We start from the raw sequence: 22763 nt of genomic DNA on the forward strand, positions 1-22763 counted from the left end.
TTGAGTTTCCCCAAGTTCCCTTCAAATCTCAGCTAAAATCTCATCTCCTACGAGAGGCCTTTTTCAGATCCCATAAATACAAACTCCTCCATAAAGTTATCCCCAATTTATCCTGTCTGTATATCTTGTTTGGATGTGATTGTTTGCATGTTTTCTCCCTCACTAAACTGTGAGCTCCTCGAGAGCTGGTACTGCTTTTGCCTTTCTGTGTATCCCCAGTCCTTGGCATAGTGCCTAGAACCTAGTAGTAATTATTAAATGCTTTTCAGCTTGATTCTGAGAATAACTGTCATAACTCTGCACAAATCACTTAACCTCCATCTGCCTTATTTTCCTCATCTGTAAAATGGAAATAATAATAGCCCCTACCTCCCAGGACTGTTAGGAGAACATAATGAGATAGCATTTGGTAAAGTGCTTTTCAGGCTTTGAAGAGCTATAAAAATGTTAGCTCTCATTTTTAGCTATAATTGGGGTCCTTATTTTATGATTCAGTATGATTCTTCCATCTTGGACCCTCATAAGAATCTAGGTCTGGAGGGGACCCCGATCTGTGGGGATTCAATGCAAATTTGAACTATCTTGTAGTTCAAGGAGAACAGGACTAGTTTGTTCAATCCACTACACAGGTAGGTAGTACAATAAGCAAAGTGATGAGCCTGGAGTCAGGAAGACCCAATGGAAGATCTCCCTGCCTCAAGTCCAGGTGTGAGTTAATGAAGGTCTTCATATGGGTGGAGGCAGTGTCAAAGGAGAGAAGGAAGACATATTCATACAAAAAGTTAGCTTAGATATGAGGGTGAGAAAGCAAAGAGTCCAGGATAAGTACTAGAGTGTGAGTCTATGGGACTGGAATGATGTCATCGCCTTCTGTGATAATAAGAAGGGAAATGGGGGCAGGGAGTAGGTTAGAGAAGAAGATAATGAGTTCAGTTTAGTACTGAACTCCATGTTTGAGGTATCTGAAAGACATATGGAGATGGGAGATTGGAGATCAACAAAGAGACTGGGAGAGGAGAGGCAGATTTGAGAATCATTAGCACAAAGATGATCATTATTAAATCAGAGGGTGCTGATGAGATCACCAAGTGAAGAAATCTAGAGGGAGAAGGGACTCTATAGTTAGAAGGTGTGATCTGGAGGAGGATCCAGCAAAGGACATAGAAGGAGCAGTCAGAGGTCAGGGGAAACCAGGAGAGCAGCTTATCCCAAAAACCTAGAGTGAAGAGTTTGAAGGAGGAGAGAGGGATCAGCAGTGCCAAAAACCGCAGAGAGGTCACAGAGAATGAAGACTGAGAAAAGGCCATTGGATTTGGCACGTAGGAGGTCACTGGCAAGCTTGGAGAATACAGATTCAGTGGAATGATGAGCTCCCAATCTTGTCTCCACCATAAGAAAATGCAAAAGGACCCTTAGCAGCACTTAAAAGAACTGATTGACCTACAAACTGATGCAGAGTGATGCCAAACCAGGAAAACAATATTCACAGTGATTACAACAATTTAAATGGAAAGAAGGAAAAAACCTGAATGCTATATAATTATAATGACCAAATTTGGCCCCAAAGAAGAGATGAGAAAATGTTGCTTTCTCCATTCTTTGTGGAAGTGGGGGACTATGGGTGGAGACCACTGCATATATTATCAACTCAGCTATTATATTGGCTAATTTTGCTAGACCATTTTTTAAATTAAAAAACAAAACAAAATAGGGATTGTTTAGGAGATGGGTATGCAAAAGAAAGATCTAAATTATATATATATATATATATATATATATATATTTAATTTTAAAGGAACTGATTGTCCACTGAGAGTCTATGGAGTAGGTAGGGTTCAAAAGAGAGAATGAAAGAGAGAAGGAGAGACAGACACAGTCACAGAGGCATAGAGACAGAGGCAGAGAGAGACCAACCAGAATATAGTACTCAGCAGAACTTAGATGAAAAACAAGATGGCAGAACAAAGCAGACATCCAACTTCCATCTGATAAATCATTTTTTAATGTAAGCACATTTTGTTGGTATCCTTTGTTTTTGTATTACCTACATTTCCCAGTGTATCTCTCTCTTCCTTCTATGTCCCATCCCTTGCCAAAAAGGGGTGGGGGTCTTTAAAAAAGGAGGAAAAAGGATGATTCAGTAAAAGTAAGTGCTGGAAAAATGTAACATAGGCAGTGCTCCACACCCATGGTCCCCCTCCTCTGTACAAATGGAGGATATCTTCTCAGATCTTTTCTTTGTGGCAAAGCTTGGTCATTATAATTTCTCACCATTAGGTTTTCATCACCCAACAAACAATTCTTAAGCATCTAGAATTGCCAGATATTGTGCTAAGAAATAGAGACAGGAAGAAAAGGACATGGTCTTTGCCCTTAAGGAGCTTCCATTCTAACAGATACTACTGCAAACAATTGTGAACCTACAAGATACTGAGAGTATAAATGACAGAAAATCCCAAAGTTAAGATGACGCCCAACTGGGAAATGGGAAAAGCTTCCTGCCAAAGGACAGATTTAAGCCCTTAACTTAATCTTAGAATCAATATTGGGGACTTCCGGGTAATCATGGCTGCAATCTAGATGCCACACGCTTCCTCTCCCCGGCACTGAACGAAATAGACTACATCAAAGGAGCATAAAAATCACCTTTGGAGGAACAGAAGGACTCCCCAGTACTCCCCAGTACCCCACAGAGGCGAAGGTACATGGGGTTTGAACATTTCCACACTATAATAATAAGGAGGAAAAGCTTGCACAGAAATGTGAACTGATCCACCCTTCTCCCTCCACCTCCCCCACCAAACCAGAGTGAGCTACCAGAGCACTCACTGGGACAGCAAGTGAGTGGGGAACGTCTCTGTCTGGGGGGGAGGGCACTCCAGGGTCCTTGGGATCTAGGGACTGCCAGGAAAAAACATCTCAGGGCGGTTTCACGGGAGAATCCTGCACTGAGTACAGGGGGCCCAGGGAGCTGTACTTGGGACAGTTGCGCTGAGCATCTGGGTGGAACTAAACACCAGGGGTGGACCACGCGCTGATTATCTGGGCGGAGCTGATCACCTGGGTGGTTGCGCTGAGAACAGGGGCCTGCACTCTAAGAAACCTCAGAGGCAGAGAATAACTAGTCTGAGGCAACCTAAATTCACAGAAAACCCGCCCATATTACCCAAACCCCAGACCAAAAAGGAAAGGGTAATAAAATCACCAAAGGGATGGCTCACATGCCCAAAATCAAGCCTCCAGGAAGAAAGGGGAAAAGGTGACTATTGAAAACTTTTATGGTGGTAATACCCAAGGAAAAGAAGAGAATGAGGATGAAATCCAAAAAAAAATCAGAACATCCCTCCCAAAATGGAAACTAGCAACAAGCTCTGGAAGATCTCAAACTGGAGCTTACACAAAAGATGAAAACCTGGAAAGAAAAATGGGAGAAAGAGATCAGTAGTCTGACATATAAGACTGCTCAATTGGAAAAAGAGCTGGAAGCATCCAATAGAAGGGCAGACAAAGCTGAAAAGCAAAACCAGTCCCTAACGACCAGAATTAAGCAACTCGAAGAAAGTGAGATCATAAAATAGCAAAAACCAATAAAGCAAAGCCAAAAAATTAATGAATTAGAAGAAAACATAAAATATCTCACTGAAAAGGTCAGACTTGGAAAACAGAGGAAGAAGAGACAACCTCCGAATTATCGGTCTCCCAGAAAAACCAGAGATAAACAATAAACTCGATGTTATTCTACAGGAGATTATAAAAGAAAATTGCCCACACATTCTGGAGCAAGGGGGCAAAATAGAAATAGAAAGGGTTCATAGAATACTCTCTATACTAAACCCCCAAAAGACAACCCCTAGGAATGTAATTGCCAAATTCAAGAGCTTCCAAGAAAAGGAAAAAATCTTACAAGAAGCCAAGAAGAGGAGTTTCAGATATAGGGGGACTCCCATAAGGATCACACATGACTTAGCAGCTAACACACTAAGAGACCGCAAAGCATGGAACACAATATTTAGAAAGACAAGAGAGCTGGGTCTCCAACCAAGAATCAACTACCCAGCAAAACTGACTATACACTTCCAGGGGAAAGTATGGGCATTCAACAAAATAGAAGATTTCCAAGCATTTGCTAAGAAAAGACCAGAACTTAGTGGAAAATTTGATATCCAAGCATAGAAAGCAAGAGAAACATGAAAAGGTAAATATGAAAGAAAGGGAAAAGGAGATAAATCTTATCTTTTTCTTTAAGTCAAACTCTCTTCTATAAGGACTACATTTACATCAAATTATATATATTAATATGTGGGGAAATGTTTTGTGTAACTCTCAAAAATTGTATGCATCATAAGAGTAGTTAGAAGAAACATGCATAGGGAAAGATTGGGGTATTAAGAAGATTTGGGGAAAGTGGGGGCAAAGAAAGGAAAAGGGAGGGGGGAACCATCGATAACACTAAGATTTACTTCAGGAAATAGGGGGGGGGACTTAATAGAATAATCTTTCCCATATAAAGATACACATAGGAAGGGGAGGGGAAGAACTCTCATATGAGAAGGAGAGGAAGAGAGCGTGAAGTGGAATTACTTAAACCTTACTCTCAGTGAAATCAAATCTGAGAGGGAAGAACATCTAGATCCAGTGGGATCCTGAATTCTATCTTATCCAACAGGGCAAGAAAGAAAGGAAAATTAAGGAGGGGGAGGGGGGAGGGGGAGGGAGTATAAAAAGGGAGGGAAGGATAGGGGGGAGGAGAAGGGAGCATAAAAAGGGAGGGGCTAGAAAGGGAAGCATATCAAGGGAGGGGACTAGGGGGACTGACCTAAAGTAAATCACTGCTTCAAAAGGAGATAGCTAAAGAAGAAAGGTCCGAACTAGGGGAAGATATCAAAATGCCAGCGAATCCACAAATGACAATCATAACTTTGAACATGAATGGGATGAACTCACCCATAAAAAGTAGACAAATAGCAGATTGGATTAGAACCCAAAACCCTACCATTTGTTGTCTTCAAGAAACACATATGAGGCAGGTTGACACTCACAAGGTTAGAATTAAAGGTTGGAGTAAGACCTTTTGGGCCTCAACTGATAGAAAGAAGGCAGGAGTTGCAATCATGATATCTGACAAAGCCAAAGTACAAATAGACCTGATCAAAAGGGATAGGGAAGGTAAATATATTCTGCTAAAAGGAAGTATAGACAATGAGGAAATATGACTAATCAACATGTATTCACCAAATGTTATAGCATCCAAATTTTTAATAGAGAAACTAGGAGAAATGAAGGAGGAAATAGACAGTAAAACCATATTAGTGCGAGACTTGAACCAACCACTATCAAATTTAGATAAATCAAACCAAAAAATAAACAAGAAAGAGGTAAAAGAGGCAAATGAAATCTTAGAAAAATTAGAGTTAATAGACATATGGAGAAAAATAAATAGGGACAAAAAGGAATACACCTTCTTTTCAGCACCACATGGCACATTCACAAAAATAGATCATACACTAGGTCACAGAAACATGGCACTCAAATGCAGAAAAGCAGAAATAATAAATGCAGCCTTTTCAGATCACAAGGCAATAAAAATATTGATCGGTAAGGGTACATGGAGAGCCAAATCAAAAATTAATTCAAAATTAAATGATATGATACTCCAAAATCAGTTAGTTAGAGAAGAAATCATAGAAACAATTAATAATTTCATTGAGGAAAATGACAATGGCGAGACATCCTTTCAAACCTTATGGGATGCAGCCAAGACAGCACTTAGAGGAAAATTCATATCCCTGAGTGCATATATTAACAAATTAGGGAGGACAGAGATCAAGGAATTGGAAATGCAAATCAAAAAACTTGAGAACGAACAATTAAAAACCCCCAGAAGAAAACCAAACTAGAGATCCTAAAAATTAAGGGAGAAATTAATAAAATCAAAAGTGACAGAACTATTGAGCTAATAAACAAGACTAGAAGCTGGTACTTTGAAAAAACAGACAAAATAGACAACGTACTGGTCAATCTAATTAAAAAAGGGAAAGAAGAAAGGCAAATTAACAGCATCAAGGATGAAAAGGGGGATCTCATCTCCAATGAAGAGGAAATTAAGGCAATCATTAAAAACTACTTTGCCCAACTATCTGGCAATAAATATACCGACCTAGGTGATATGGATGAATATTTACAAAAATATAAATTGCCTAGACTAACAGAAGAAATAGATTTCTTAAATAATCCCATATCAGAAAAAGAAATCCAACAGGCCATCAAAGAACTTCCTAAGAAAAAATCCCCAGGGCCTGACGGATTCACCAGTGAATTCTATCAAACATTCAGAGAACAGTTAATCCCAATACTATACAAACTATTTGACATAATAAGCAAAGAGGGAGTTCTACCAAACTCCTTTTATGACACAAACATGGTACTGATTCCAAAACCAGGCAGATCAAAAACAGAGAAAGAAAATTATAGACCAATCTCCCTAATGAATATAGATGCAAAAATCTTAAATAGTATACAAGCAAAAAGATTCCAGCAAGTGATCAGAAGGGTCATCCACCATGATCAAGTAGGATTCATACCAGGGATGCAGGGCTGGTTCAATATTAGCAAAACCATCCACATAATTGACCACATCAACAAGCAAACCAACAAAAATCACATGATTATTTCAATAGATGCAGAAAAAGCCTTTGATAAAATACAACACCCATTCCTATTAAAAACACTAGAAAGCATAGGAATAGAGGGGTTGTTCCTAAAAATAATAAACAGTATATATCTAAAACCATCAACTATATCATCTGCAATGGGGATAAACTAAATCCATTCCCATTAAGATCAGGAGTGAAACAAGGATGTCCATTATCACCTCTATTATTTGACATTGTATTAGAAACACTAGCAGTAGCAATTAGAGAAGAAAAAGAAGTTGAAGGCATTAAAATAGGCAAGGAGAAGACCAAATTATTGCTCTTTGCATATGACATGATGGTCTACTTAAAGAATCCTAGAGATTCAACCAAAAAGCTAATTGAAATAATCAACAACTTTAGCAAAGTTGCAGGATACAAAATAAACCCACATAAGACATCAGCATTTCTATATAATTCCAACACAGCTCAGCAGCAAGAACTAGAAAGAGAAATCCCATTCAAAATTACCTTAGACAAAATAAAATACTTAGGAATCTATCTCCCGAGACAAACACAGGAACTATATGAACACAACTACAAAACACTTTCCACACAATTAAAACTAGACTTGAACAATTGGAAGAACATTAACTGCTCATGGGTAGGATGAGCCAATATAATAAAAATGACCATCCTACCCAAACTCATCTATCTATTTAGTGCCATACCCATGGAACTCCCAAAAATTTTTTTTACTGATTTAGAAAAAACCATAACAAAGTTCATTTGGAAGAACAAAAGATCAAGGATATCCAGGGAAATAATGAAAAAAAATACAAAGGAAGGGGGCCTTGCAGTCCCAGATCTCAGACTATATTATAAAGCAGCAGTCACCAAAACAATCTGGTACTGGCTAAGAGACAGAAAGGAGGATCAGTGGAATAGACTGGGGGCAAGCGACCTCAGCAAGACAGTATATGACAAACCCAAAGATCCCAGCTTTTGGGACAAAAATCCACTATTTCATAAAAACTGCTGGGAAAATTGGAGGACAGTGTGGGAAAGATTAGGTTTAGATCAACACCTCACACCCTACACCAAGATAAATTCAAAATGGGTGAATGACTTGAACATAAAGAAGGAAAGTATAAGAAAATTAGGCGAACACAGAATAGCATACATGTCAGACCTTTGGGAAGGGAAAGACTTCAAAACCAAGCAAGACTTATAAAGAGTTACAAAATGCAAAATAAATAATCTGGAATACATCAAATTAAAAAGTTTTTGTACAAACAAAACCAATGTAACTAAAATCAGAAGGGAAACAACAAATTGGGAAACAATCTTCATAAAAACCTCTGACAAAGGTTTAATTACTCAAATTTACAAAGAATAAATCAATTGTACTAAAAATCAAGCCATACTCCAGTTGATAAATGGGCAAGGGACATGAACAGGCAGTTCTTAGCCAAAGAAATCAAAACTATTAATAAGCACATGAAAAAGTGTTCTGAATTTCTTATAATCAGAGAGATGCAAATCAAAACAACTCTGAGGTATCACCTCACACCTAGCAGATTGGCTAACATGACAGCTATGGAAAGTAATGAATGCTGGAGGGGATGTGGCAAAGTGGGGACACTAATTCATTGCTGGTGGAGTTGTTAATTGATCCAGCCATTCTGGAGGGCAATTTGGAACTATGCCCAAAGGGCGATAAAAGACTGTCTGCCCTTTGATCCAGCTATAGCACTGCTGGGTCTGTACCCCAAAGAGATAATAAGGAAAAAGACTTGTACAAGAATATTCATAGCTGCGCTCTTTGTGGTGGCCAAAAATTGGAAAATGAGGGGATGCCCTTCAATTGGGGAATGGCTGAACAAATTGTGGTATATGTTGGTGATGGAATACTATTGTGCTAAAAGGAATAATAAAGTAGAGGAATTCCATGGAGACTGGAACAACCTCCAGGAAGTGATGCAGAGCGAACGGAGCAGAACCAGAAAGACATTGTACACAGAGACTGATACATTGTGGTACAATCAAAGGTGATGGATTTCTCCATTAGTGTCAATGCAATGTCCCTGAACAATCTGCAGGGATCTAAAAAACACTATCCACAAGCAGAAGATAAACTGTGGGAGTAAAAACACCAATGAAAAGCAACTGCTTGACTACAGGGGTTGAGGGGATATGACTGAGGAGAGACTCTAAATGAACACTCTAATGCAAATACTAACAACAGGGAAATGGGTTCGAATCAAGAACACATGTGATAACCAGTGGAATCGTGTTTCAGCTATGGGAGAGGGAAAGGTGGTGGGAGGGGGGGGCGGGGAGGAAAAGAAAATGATCTTTGTTTCCAATGAATAATGTTTGGAAATGACCAAATAAAATAATGTTTAAAATTAAAAAAAAAAGAATCAATATTGGTTCCAAGGAAGAAGAGTAGTAAAGGCTAGGCAACAGGGGTTAAGTGACTTGACTAAGATCTTACAGGTAGGACATTGTCTGAGGCCATATTTGAACCAAGGACCTCCCATCTCTAGGCCTGGCTCTCCTCAATCCTCTGAGCTACCTATCTGTTCTCACTACTATCCCCACTTGTGTGGGGAGGAGAGGAGCAATACTTTAATTGTTTTGTTGGGTAAAATGTTATAGTCATTATTTATATTGTTTACCTTTTTCTGCCAGGTTCATAGAATCAGAGGTTTTGTGCTAGAAATGACACCAGAGGCCATTGAACCGAACCCTCTCATTTCAGCTCCAATGACCAAGTCTAAAGAACAGTTGGTCAGAGTTACACAGCTAGTAAGTGTCTGGGACAGGATTTGAACTCAGTTCTTCCTGATTCCAAATCTAACCTTATACCCACTGGGGCACCTGGATACTTCTTTGGAATTCATCAACCAGTTTACCCATTTGACATAGACCTTGGACACAAAAGTCTGACCCATTCTCTGACCCTTCCTTTCTCTTCCTAGGGGCTTTTGGGAGGATAAAATAATTTTTTTCAATAGCCTTACAAACCTTTTGATGGTATATAACTGCTAGCTATGAAAATCATTATATATACAAATATATTTAATTTAAAGCCCTTCTTACTTTTCCAGGCTTGTTTGTCCATATTTGTTCACATATGAGCTCCTTGAGACCAAGGACTACTTAATGCAGTTCCCTACCTTGTAGGGGCTTAATAAATGCTCGTTGACTCTAAAAGATCACTCTAGTGTAAACATCAACAATATGGAAATGGGTCTTGATCAATGACTCATGTAAAACCCAGTGGAATTGCGTGTCGCTACAGGAGGGGGTGGGAGGAAGGGAGGAAAAGAACTTGAATCTTGTAACCATGGAAAAATAGTCTAAATTAATTAATTAAATAAAACTTTTCAAATACAAATGCTTGTTGACTGATTAACCATTTATTAGAGATATTGTAGAGGAGCTCTAGATACAGGTTAGACTAGACAGTCTGCAGATCCCCTCCCAACTGTGAGGTTTTGAGTAACAGAAATACTGGAGAACCCTTCTTCTCATCTTCCACGCAAGGAACCCGAGACCCAGAGAGGTTGTGACCTGCCCAGGTTCCCACGGCCAATTAGCAGTAGCCCAGGGCTGCCCAGAAGGCAGGCCTGCTGACTTGTCATCCAGGGCTCCTTCCGTCCTACCACACCATCATCTCCAAAGTATAGACGAAGAACTCTTTGCTGCTGCTACCGCTGCTCTCCAGCCTCTCTGTGGCACCCGAAGGTTAACTGCCAATTTTCATGTTCCTGGCACAGAGATATCACTCAGTCATTTCCTTTGTTGCTTCAAGTTGGGCTATTTGGTTGTAAACCTCAGTGGAAAGAATGTCAGGGTTATATCATAGCTGCTCATCAAACGCTTTGGGCTTCTTGGAAAGAGGGGGAGGACCCATGCTAGGGAAAGAGCCAACGCAGCCCTGTCTCCTGGGCTTCAGCATGGGTCCACAACAAATCCCATGGGCCCTCGTTCAAACAAGTAACCGACTGGGTTCTGAAGAATTTTAGGGGCTCAAATCTGATTTTCATGGGTGAGCAGGGAAGCGCTGTGGACGTCATACTCAAGACTTATCCAGGGACTTCCTATAGAGAACCCATAAGAGATGTTGTTATAGCATCCCTACAGGAAAAACTCATAGACTGTAAGCTCGTCAAGGCCAGGTGCTGTCATTCCTCCAAATATAAGATCTTGTACATGATGAACATTTAATCAATATTTTCCTAGGGAGTTGGGTGGCACAGGACCACAGAACAGCTGGGTTTTGAGTTTAAATATCCATCCTCAGATATTTATTAGATGTATGATCATGGGCAAGACACTTAACTTCTGGTTGCCTCAGTTTCCCCAACTGTAAAATTGGGATAATAATAGCACTTACCTCTCAGGGTAGCTTTAAGGAGAAATTGAGATCATACTTGTAAAGTGCTTAGCATCATGCCTAATGTATAGTAGATGTTTAATGAATGCTTGTACCCTTCCCCCACACACACACTCTTGCCTACAATGGTCTCAATAGAAGCACTGTGTACAGCAAGACTCAACCAACAATACCAAGCACAGTGTCTTGTAAGTATTAGATCACAGATTCTAGATTTGGGGTTGGAAAAAACATTGAAGGGCATCTCATCCAACTCATATATTTTTCAGATAAGGAGACAGGCTTGTGAAGGTTAAGTGACTTGCCTAAGGTCACACAATAAAATGTTATACAGGTACCTTTCCAGCTCAATTCCTCTTGCCTCCAAGTTCATTGTTCTGTTCTTTCCACCACCTTATCCCTAGAGGGCCCAGTGAATACTTGTTATCTTTTATTAACACGCTCAAGGGGAATCAAGTTGAATAGCCACAATGTGGCATAGGATAAGTAGATATTTTTTAAAAGTAGATTTCAGTATTGATATTTTATTTTTATATTACCTAGATTTCCCTCTGTATAGCCTCTACTTTCCCTTCACAGAGTTAGCCCTTATTGCAGAAAATTTTAAAAAGAGGAAGAGGAAAAAAAGACAATCAAGTCAATTAACATACCAAAAAAATTGGTGTTACGGGCAGTGACCCATACCCATGAACCCCCACCTCTCCACGAAAGGATAAGGGCTGTCTTGTCATATTTCATTTTTGGAGCCAAGTTCTTTCTAGTTTCACAACATACAGTTTCAATTATTTTCTAATGGTGGTTCTTTCCATTTACATTGCTAGAGTCCTTAGGTATGAGTTTTTCCTGGTTCTGTTTACTCAAATCTGCATCTTTCCATGGCTTTCCAGGTCCAATCTCTCCTTGATTCTATGTCTTCATCACCCTGATCTTTTCTTCCAACACAATAATATTCTTCCAAATTCTTGTGCTGCAATTTGCGCCAGCATCCCTAGTCAGTGGACATCTAAGGCAAGTGGATTTTTCAAGGGCATTTACCAAAAGAAGGCAATGTTGTATAGTGAGTAGATAGGACTGGCCTCACAGTCACAAGGCCTGGGTTCAAAGCGAGCCTCTGTCACTGACTGGAGGTATCACCCTGGCAAAGTAATTTCACTTCTCAATCTGGAAAACTCCAAGACTCTAGGATGTAGAGGAAGTGCTGACCTATATACACAGAGGGAGTTTCTTCACAGGGAGCTCCCAATACCAATAAAGTCACAGGTGCAGTACCTCTCCACCCTGAAGTCTCCAAGGACAGAGCTCTAAGCCAGAGGCCCCCAATAATGGGAGAAAGCTCGAGAGGCTGTGCTCCAGCATGCAAATGAAGCCATGTTAGAATAGTTAGGAAGACTGAACAATGGTGGACATGGCAAAAAGTCTATGTGAAATAATGAAAAATAAGAAAGGAAAAATGAGGAGTTAGGTGTGGTTGGTGAATAAACCTCGATAAAAGGAAGCTTTTCTGTCATTATGTACTGGGACTGTCACTTCCCTGCTCAAGAGTTTCAGTAGATTCCTATTACCCCTAGAAGAAAATACGAATTCCTCTTTGTGGCAATCCAAGCCCAATATGGCTCCAGGCTACCCTTTCAGACTTCATCACATGCTCTACTTTCTAGACAAATTAGCAAAGGGTTTGATGTTCCCTGAATGTGATATTCCAGCCGCTGACTCTGTCCTTGCTCGGGCTATCCCTTGTTCCTGGAATAAACACCCTTTTCATGTTCACTTCTTCGAATCCTTTGCTTGTTTTCAGTGCTTATGTCAGCTACCATGTCCTAGGAGAAACTTTCCTGACTTATTGATATAACTAACATGTGTGTGTTGCCTATTTTACTTATGTATTTCCATATGGGTCTGGAAGTGACCTGCTAGGATACCCACATATGTGTGTTTATATATGTATATATACATATATGTGTGTATGGAGAGAGAGAGAGAGAGAGAGAGAGAGAGAGAGAGAGAGAGAGAGAGAGAGACAGACAGACAGAGAGAGACAGAGAGAGACAGAGAGAGACAGAGAGAGAGAGAGACAGAGAGGCAGAGAGAGAGAGACAGAGAGACAGAGAGACAGAGACAGAGAGACAGAGAGACAGAGAGGCAGAGAGGCAGAGAGAGAGAGAGACAGAGAGAGAGAGACAGAGAGAGAGAGACAGAGAGACAGAGAGACAGAGAGGCAGAGAGAGAGAGAGAGACAGAGAGAGAGAGAGACAGAGAGACAGAGAGGCAGAGAGAGAGAGAAAAGGAGAGAGAGGGGGGAGAGAGGCAGAGAGAGATTGGAAGAAGGGGGGAGAGAGACAGAGTGGGAAAGGGAGGGAGAGGGGGAAAAGAGAGAGAGAGAAAAGGAGAGAGGGGGGAGAGAGAGGCAGAGAGAGAGAGAGAAAGAGAGAGAGAGAAAGAGAGAGAGAGAGAGAGAGAGAGAGAGAGAGAGAGAGAGAGAGAGAGAGAGAGGAAGAAGGGGGGGGAGAGAGAGACAGAGTGGGAAAGGGAGAGAGAGGGGAAAGAGAGACAGAGAGTCTCCTCACTCACTCTTCTCTAAGAGAGGCTGTGATTCCTGGCAGAAGGGATACAGAGTACTGGGACCATGAGAATGGCCATTTGGCACTCCTCAAAGATTCTGAATCAGGATTATAGCTATCCAGCTTCTCCCCCTAAATATAGTTAGTCTAGGGGAAATCTTTTTAGGTTCCAGTCACTTTCTTGATCTTTAGCCCAATAATGATGATAATGATGATAACAGCTAGCATTGTACCTACTATGTGCCAGGTACTTGTGCTAAGTGCTTTATGAATATTATCACATCTAATTCTCACAACAACCCTGGGAGCTAGATGCTGTTATTTTCCCCATCTTCTAGTTAAGGAAACTAACAGAGAAGGGTACCTCTAAGCTAGGTAGCCAAAGACTTGACTCCCCACCAAATGGCAATTCCACAAAGACCATCACACAAAGTGAATTTTTAAAAAAGCCAATTCTCCCAGCTAATACAGAAAAGTTATACAGCTGAGATTATACCAGACAGGATGCACAATTCGTGAGCTGGGAACAAATCATCTCAGTTCAACCAAAAGAAAGAAAGAGTCAGATCTCACCCAAGGGCAAATTCCCTGAAGTCTCTCACATGCTAAGGAGGAAAGAGAACATGATCAAGCTGCCACCTCCTCTATATGTTGGCTTCTTCTCAGAGACTTCCTCTCCAAGGATCTTTCTCTGAAGAGGACCTGAAATCAAGTGATTTCTTTCCCAAATCTGGAAGCCAGAAGACTAAGGATCCCTTCCCTCCCAAGCTTCCAAGTTCTCTTAAGCAGTCTCAGAACATTGAATAAATCAGCCTCCACCAAAGAGAAGTCTTAACCAAATTGCCTTGAGTCCTTAGTCTTTGCTACCTCCTCAAAAAATCATGTATATTGTTGGGATCATAAGAACACAGAATTAGAACTAGAAGAGACCTTAGATACTATCTCCTTGAGGGCAGGGACTATTTAATATTGGTGCTTATGTACCTAGTATAAAGCCTTGCACATAGTAGGCATTTAATAAATGCTTTTCTATTTAAATGAAGGTTCAAATATGTGAGTAATGATTGTTATTGTTGCACAGATAAAAGAATGAGGACAATAATATTGTTTTACTGGCAATATAATTTGTCATATTATTATACTATTAGCAGTAAGAATAATAATATTGTCCCATTGTCCATCATGGTGATTGCCATCCACATTTTACTCCCCCTCCAGCAATGTCTAGTCACAATAAAAATACATTGCAATAAAGGAATAAGACTTTCCAAGAATTTCCTTCTGCAAATCCACTAGACTGGAATTTGGACCGCCTGGTCCAGTTCTTCCTGGATCCATGGAGGACCTCCTTCCAACTTCTCTTTCCAGTGGGTTCACAGAACAGCATCCAACTTCCCCTCTTCCCCTGCAGGCTTTGCCTGTCTTTCCTCACTTGGAGACCCTGTCAATCTCAGCTTCCTTTCCTGCTGTCTCCTCTTGTAGTTATCAGTTGCTCAGACTTGTTTCCAGCCCTCTCAGCTTGCCTCCAGGTATTTGCTTAAACTTTTTCTCCTTCCATTTAATTAAGTTCTTGGTGCCCGGGTGTTTGGTTTAGGGCTAAAGTTCTTCTAGTTCAGGAAATTTTCCCAGCCTGCTCCTCCTCACACGGGTGTTCCTGGAAGCCTGGAGTGTATTTCTTGGGCCATTTTGTTCTGCTCTGTAATTCTCCCTGGTTGGGCTGAGCCAGAGGGATTTCCGCTCTGGTGTTCCATGATGAGGTGTCAAGGTTTTGTGATCCACTAGCAAGGGAATCTTTAGCCAATCAGGTTTCAGGTTCCTAAGCCCCAGACAGAGGATGTAGCCCAGCAGAGGGGACTGTTTAAGTAAACATGGTAGGTTTCATACCATACTTTATATGCATGGGTTAGTGTCAGCATGAGTTAGAGAAGAGGAAGAAGATAAGGGGGGAAGATTGAATAGGGTAGAATTGGAGAGTGGAAAGGTGCCTTAAAGATCATCTGCTCCAACTCCTTTATTTAACAAAAAAAAATTCAAACCAGAAGCTAAGGAGGAGAAGGGGCTTTATTGTGGTCATCCTGGCAATGAGTGTCTGGCTTCCCTTTTGTGGATGGGGGTCAAAAGCTATTCTCCATAGATCAGTCTAGTCCTGGGCCCCCAAGGAATATTGGCCATTACAGAGGACTGGAAGGAAGGATAGTAGGACAGGCATATTCAGTATCAGTGGGATGACATGGCCTATTCTTTGTGGATAAGATTATTGAAAGGAATAACTCGCTATAAGAAACAAAACTAGTTAGCCCTGGAGTGCCAATTCCTTGGGAGGAAGGTCAGCTCACAATCCACTTCTGACCTTGCTGATCTAAGTGTCCTTGGACCTCAGTTTCATTATCTATAAAATAAGAAAGTTGGACTAAATATCAGGCCTCTTACAGCTTTAGACCCCTGATCATCCTTCAAATAAGACTCTGTCTATATGGCCAAATAGGGCATAGGACTATAGCAATTCTCTAAATCATTCATGCCAAAATTGTGGCTTCCCCTGAAAGAGCATTATATCACCATGGCAATCTTAAGAGCATTTCTGAATGAATTAGACATGAATCCCCTTATCGTTGTTATTGTTCAGTCATTTTCAGTCATGTCCAACTTTTCATGGCTCCTTTGGGGATTATTTTGGCAAAGATACTGCCACAGTTGGCCATTTTTTCCCAGTTTATTTTACAGATGAGGAAATTAAAGCCAATGGGATTAAGTGACTTGCTCAAGGTCATAGGGCTAGGACCTATCTGAGGCCACGTTTGAAATCAGGAAGATGAGTCTTCCTGATTCTAGACACTATCCACCACTCCACCTAGTTTGTCCTGAATTCCCTTACTAGAGGTCTAAATGATCCTAATCAGTCACCTACACTGATCCAATTTCCCCAGACAACTATCCAACCAATTTCTTAGACCACATAGAACTGGACTAAATATGTGGTTGGGATTGGAAAAGTCTCTGATGGTTGCATGATCTATAGCTTCTATAAAAGAAAGATCCTCCCAGGTATTATTCATAATTCCTTAGACTAAGAGCTGGAAGGTAACCTAGAGATCATATAGTTCAAGCTCTTCATTGACAGATGAAGAAACAGAGGACCAGAGAATACTGGTCTACCAAGCCAGCTACAGTTTTATGGTTTCATTTTGGAATGACCTTGATGGCTTTCTGTCCATTGCTTTCCAAATCAGTGTTGTAAGCAATTCCAGTCCCTCTGAAACAACTAACCACATGTCTTTGCTCCTCCTGCTTCCCATGGTTCAGTGGCCAAGGATAATGCTTCAATACATTACTTGGTCAAGGTCTGGAAAGTATTACCTACTCCTTCTTATTCTTGTTCTTTATTATTATTATCATTGTTCCTGTCTTTGCCATTGTTATTCGGTTGCTTTTTAGTTATGTCCAACTCATCAAGACCCCATTTGGGGTTTTCTTAGCAAAGATACTAGAGTGGTTTGCCCTTTCCTTCTCCAACAAATTTGACAAATGAGATCCTGAAGCAAATAGAGTTAAGTGATTTACCCAGGGTCCGACAGCTAGTAAATGAAATTGAACTCAGAAAGATAAGACTTCCTATCTTCATGCCCAGAGCTCTATCTACTGTGCTACCTAATTATCATACCCTCACTATGTTATCAAATTATATCATAATAATCAATATCTGCATAAAACAATAATTATAATAATAATAATTGATCTGTGATATTGTCAGAATAGGGGAATCTCAGTATGGAATCCCAAAGAAGCACTCTAACTAAGCCAGGAGTTCTTTAGCTATAGACCCACATCGGAGTCTGTTGATAGATTTCAGGGGGGCACTTGTGAATTTTTCAAATATTTTGGTAATTATTTCATTATTACTTGCATTGTTTGTAATCCTAGATATTTTATTCATTTTAAAACATTGTTCTGAGAAGAGTTCCATAGGCTTCACCAGATTGCCAAAGATGTCTAGGACACACACAAAAAGGTCAAGAACCCATTATCTAAATAGATTTAGAAGTCGAGCCTTATTGAGTTGCCTGGGTCACAGGTAGGTTAAACAACTTGACCAGAGGCATGCTATTATTAAGTATCAGAGGCAGCATTCTAACTCAGGCCTTCTCAGTTTTCTCTCCTAGAAAGGAAGGAAAGAGGCAAACATTTATGAGGTACCAGTACTAAGCACTTTACAAATGTTATTTTATCCTCACAAAACCCCATAAGACAGATGCTATTATTATCATCCCATTTCACAGATGAGAAAACTGAACCAGATATAAGTTAAGTGACTTGCCCAAGATCACACCTCTAGAAAATATCTGAGATTGGAATTGAACTTGTGCCTTCTTGACTCCAAAACAAACTTTCTAACTGCCCCTAGGTAAGGTATAAACATCTCACACCTACATAGCAATTTATGGTTACAAAGTACTTCCAATTTGACCATCATAACCTCATCCCTGGGACATAGGCAGATTCATTATGGCCCACATTTTATGGATGAGAAAATTAAGTCTTGGTATTCAGTTAGTAGATAGTGGAGGCAGGACTGGAACCCAGCCCTCTTGGCTTCCTGTCTAGAGTTCTTTTTTTCTACACTCTGCTGCCCTTCTCTAAATGTGAACCTTGTAACAAGAGACTCACAGTAATTCTTTTTTTTTTTAATTTAAATCCTTTCCTTCTGTCTTGGAATCAATACTGTGTATTGGCTCCAAGGCAGAAGAGTGGTAAGGGCTAGGCAATGGGGGTCAAATGACTTGCCCAGGGTCACCCAGCTGGGAAGTGTCTGAGGTCAGATTTGAACCCAGGACCTCTCATCTCTGAGCCTGGCTTTCAATCCACTGAGATACCCAGCTGCCCTCACAGTAATTCTTGAATGACTTTGGAAAGAGATCAGTGAACTGGATGCTGGGAACCTGGAGATGTTCACACTGACCACGGGGCAGTGGAATTGGCTGATGTGTTATTATTTGGCCATGGTATCGGTAAATACCAGCCTATTACTGAGGATCACATCAAGTGAAACCCAGGATCCAGAAGGAAAAATTGATGCCAGGCTTCTCTAGAAAGAGTAAAGTTAAAGAACTTGTCAATTGTCCCATATTTATTATTTGGGGGTTTTAATGAAGATCTAATTTCCTTTCATCATTTCTTCTCTTTTTTCTGTTTTCTTTTTTTATTGAACTGCTTCAGTTGCCAAAGGGAAAAGGTTGACTTTAAGACAACCCAGCTATCGACCAAATTGGCATAAACTCTCCTGTTATTATAGTAACCTATCCAATTCCAAACCCCAGATCCTGGACTCCAAACACCACTGAGAAAGCAGATAAGACAGGTTGTTATAGCAACTGGGATACTTTGCTTGGACACCTTGGTCTTGAGAGCCTAATAGAGCGATTTGGCTGGCAAAAAATCCAGGGCTAGCTGAGGTGGTCTCATTGATATTCAATCTACTCTTGAGGATTGAGTTATTTTCTCATGGTTTCATGCTTGTACTTTTATAAAGAAAATGATGATGATAATGCTGCTGCTGGTGGTAATGATGACGACAACTCACCAGTTTATACTGCCTCAAGGTTTTCAAGACAAGAGTTTGGCCCCTGTACTCCAAAACAGCATAGTTTAGGTGCAGGATGAGCTATGTACCTCAGTGGATAGAGTACCAGCCCCCAAAATGGGAGGTTCTGGGTTCAAATTTGACCTCAGACACTTTCTAGCTTTGTGATCTTGGACAAGTCCCTTAACCCCCATTACCTAGCTCTTACCATTCTTCTGTCTTGGGACCAATACATAATTTTGATTCCAATAAAGAAGGTAAGGGATTAAAAAAATGGACAGTATGGAATGAGTGTGGCAATCTTATCTCATTTTTCAGTGAGGACTATGTTTATGACTATAATCGATGCATGACTCCAGCACAGCTGGCTGGAAAGTGAAAGATGAGTCAGTTAACCAGTTGTGCTGTTAACATCGTGGCAAAAGAGCCCATTCAGCTCAGATAAATGGTCCTTTTGGGCACCTGCCTGATCCATAGACAATCTTGAAACACATTAAAATACAGTCGTGGAAGGGGAGCTAGGGGGGCTCAATGTATAGAAAGCCAGGTCTAGAGATTGGAGGTCCTGGGTTCAAATCTGATCTCAGACATTTCCTAGCTGGATGACCCTGGGCAAGTCACTTAAACTCCATTGCCTAGCCCTTACTACTCTTCTACCTTAAAACCAATACATAGTATTGATTCTAAGATGAAAGGTAAGGTGTTTTGTTTTGTTTTGTTTTTTAATACAAAGATTAGCCAACTCTTAGATTAATGCCCTTTCCATTATACTAATTTGACTAAGAGTCAAAAGACATGGGTTCAAGGCCCCACTCTACTACTTCTCTGCCCTGGGACTTTGAGCAAATTGCTTTCTCTCCCTGTATCTCAATTTTCCTTTTATAAAATGAAGGTCCTTCTCCTTCTGTGTTCTAAGGTTCTGATATTCTCTATTCTAAGGAACCTTTCAACATTTATATTCTAGATTCTAAGAACCCTCTAAACTCTGACATTCTCTGTTCTAAGGCTCCTCCAAACCCTGACATTCTATGTTCTAAGGACCCTCTCAGCATTCATATTCTAGATCCTAAGGACCATTTAAACTCTGACAGTCTCTGTTCTAAGGTCCCTCCAAACCCTGATGTTCTATGTTCTAAGGACCCTCTCAGCATTCATATTCTAGATCCTAAGGACCATTTAAACTCTGACAGTCTCTGTTCTAAGGTCCCTCCAAACCCTGATGTTCTATGTTCTAAGGACCCTCTCAGCATTCATATTCTAGATCCTAAGAACCCCTTAAACTCTGACAGTCTCTGTTCTAAGGCTCCTCCAAACCCTGATATTCTATGTTCTAAGGACCCTCTCAGCATTCATATTCTAGATCCTAAGGACCCCTTAAACTCTGACAGTCTCTGTTCTAAGATCCCTCCCAACCCTGACATTCTATGTTCTAATGGTCCCCTCCAGCTCCAACATTCTGTGTTGTAAGGATTTTCCCAGCTCTGACATACATTCTCCTAAGTCTGACCCTCTCTATTCTAAGGTGCCTCCCAGCTCTAATACACTGTGTTCCAAGGTCCCTTTGAGCTCTGAGAGTTTGTGTTCTGAGGCCTCTTCCTTCTCTGACATCCTCTGTTCATTCTCTACTTCCAGGGCTCCTTTTGATTCTGGCATTTTAGGACTCTTAAGAAGAGTGCTTGATGGGAAATGATATGATAAAATAACCGGAGGAGCCTGATTGTAATCAGGTTCCAATCCTCTGTTTGGGCAAAGATGAGATGCAATACAGGAGCTCAGATGTTTCCAATAGTAAAGCCTTGCTGTCCAGACTCTGGTTACACAACGTAACAGTGAAACTGTAGACAGGACCACAAGATTTTGGAATGCAGAGACCATTTAAGACCTTAGTGAAGCTTCAGTAGCAGGTTTTCCTTGAGTGACAGTCAATACCACAGGGCCCATCTGAGAATATTTTCACTCCACACAGAGACCCTTCTGAAAAGAACAGCCGCGAGCATGACTACACACTCCGCTGCCAATTCCACCAAGTCCTGGTTTTGATTAAGGTTTGATAGCCCAGGAAAAAAAAAAAGCTTCATAGCAGCATCTGAAAGGGATTGGCTTGGCAATATCGCGCATCCCGGAGGGGTAGACACATGAAAAGGTCCCCTGCCAAGCCTGATGTCAGTCACTTCATACCCATCTTCTCTTTTGCTAATGATAACCCTCCTGGAGGAGAGCAATCAATTTCCTCTGAGCTCCAGGCTGGGCCAGCCACGTTACCCAGGGAGAACTTGAAATGATCAGGCATTTTGATTTGGTGAGTAGGCATTAAAGTGATGTCTATGCCCCCTTAGTCATGCTCAGTGCAATGGAAAATACAAAAGATGTTTCAGTAACCAAAGAATGTGAGAGCAAAGTGGTCCCTAGTATTAGGAAAGTATTAAGAAAGAATATTCGATTTGGCATCAAAAACCCTGAGTCTGAATTCCAGCTCAGAGATTACCTAGCTGTATGACTATGAAGTACATCAGTTATCCCTCTGAACCGACATTTCATAATTTGGAAAATTAGCATATTAATACTTATGCGTCCTACCTCATGGGTTGTAAGGAAAGTATTTTGAGATTTTTAAAGCTCTAGAGAATGGTCAGCCTTTGTAACAGACCTCTTTCCCTTAATCAGGAAAAAAGAAATGGCTGGAGGCAGCTAGGTAGAAAGAGTGACAGGCATGGAGTCAGGAGGATCTGGGTTCATATCTGTACTCAGATACTTTTCTAGCTTTGTGACCCTGGTCAAGTCATTTAACCTCAATTGCCTAGCCCCTACAGCTCTTCTGTCTTAAAATCCATCCTTAGCATCAATGCTAAGACAGAAGATAAAGGCTGTTTGTTTTTGGTTTTGTTTTTAAACAGCCAGAGAAGTGTATTTGTAAGCTAAATTGGGATTAGATGGAAATGAGGAAAGAATTAGCCTCAGGACTCCGGATTTAAAGGTCTTGTAGTCCTGCCCTTCATTTTACAGATAAGGCAACTGAATCTCTTGAAGAGCAAAGTGACTTGCCTAAGGTTCCATACCTAGTCACTAGCAGAACTGGGGCTTCAGCTCAAGTCTCAGTCTCAGTCTAATATGTTGTGATACCTCCCTATGACAATTTCTGCCTTCAGACAGCCTAGAGTGTTGCTGAAAGCAGGTGTCATCTTGGTCTTAGGATAATTGGATCACTGGAAAGTATAATTTGAGGGGCACCATTCAATTCTATTCTACAATAGCCCTAATGCTAATAATGACTGATATTTCATTATTAGTGAGTCTTTTCTTCCTTCAGTCCTTCCTTCAAATTCCTTTCTCCAGTTGTCATCTCTTTCAATGCATATTCCCTTTAACTCCAATCTGGTGAGAGGAGATCTAGAGTAACATGAGATTACTGGGTATTTTGGAAGATATGAGTAGATAGGGATCATATAGTCAATTTACAAGCATTTATTAAGTGCCTAATGAATGCCAGGTACTTGTGATACAAAGAAAGCCAAAAGACAGTCCCTGTTCTCTAGGAGAAGACATTCTCTTTTCAAGGAGGAAAAAAAAAGAATAGAGGGACCAGACAA

This window comes from Monodelphis domestica, chromosome 1, assembly GCF_027887165.1.
Source record: "Monodelphis domestica isolate mMonDom1 chromosome 1, mMonDom1.pri, whole genome shotgun sequence".
Classification (NCBI taxonomy): domain Eukaryota; kingdom Metazoa; phylum Chordata; class Mammalia; order Didelphimorphia; family Didelphidae; genus Monodelphis; species Monodelphis domestica.